General features: G+C 33.2%; 1 protein-coding gene across 2 annotated transcripts in view; it reads right to left on the bottom strand.

Moving 5' to 3' along the window:
• Nucleotides 1–361: 361 nt before the first annotated feature.
• Nucleotides 362–404, bottom strand: part of LOC125040795 (oxidized low-density lipoprotein receptor 1-like) — a 6,730-nt gene continuing 6,687 nt past the window's right edge. For both annotated transcript variants that reach the window (XM_047635522.1, XM_047635523.1), the window contains exon 9: nt 362–404. This exon is cut by the window's right edge. The gene's annotated coding sequence lies outside the window, so the exon portion shown is untranslated.

Here is a 404-nt window from a genome sequence, read left to right as displayed (position 1 = left end):
TTTTTCTCTTTCTCTTTTGTATCTGATTCGTACGTTTGCGTGGAGATTCCTGAGTAAAAGAGTCTAGACCTTGACTAAAACCTTTTTGCAGATATGTGTTTTGTCCTCGCGTTTAGTAGATATGATCTAATGGGAAATAAAAAGCTAATAGACTAACCATATAAATATTGTGCTATTTCGAGTTTAATGTTTGTGTGTTTGTGTTCGATAAGCATAAATCAATTGCTAAATTCTGAAATTCTTAACTAAAACAAAGGTGATCCCAAAGATTTGTTGCCTTATGCTCTCACCTTAGTAAGTAAGCAGGGTTGTTTACCATCATTAATTCATGATACTACAAAGACTTCATATAACAAATAAAGATGAGCAATACTTTTATTCCAAAGCCATGAATCCACGGCACA

The sequence above is a fragment of the Penaeus chinensis genome, chromosome 29 (assembly GCF_019202785.1).
Source record: "Penaeus chinensis breed Huanghai No. 1 chromosome 29, ASM1920278v2, whole genome shotgun sequence".
In the NCBI taxonomy this organism is placed as follows: domain Eukaryota; kingdom Metazoa; phylum Arthropoda; class Malacostraca; order Decapoda; family Penaeidae; genus Penaeus; species Penaeus chinensis.
The sequence above is the reverse complement of the archived record's forward strand: the minus strand, read 5'-3'. Positions and strand labels throughout refer to the sequence as shown.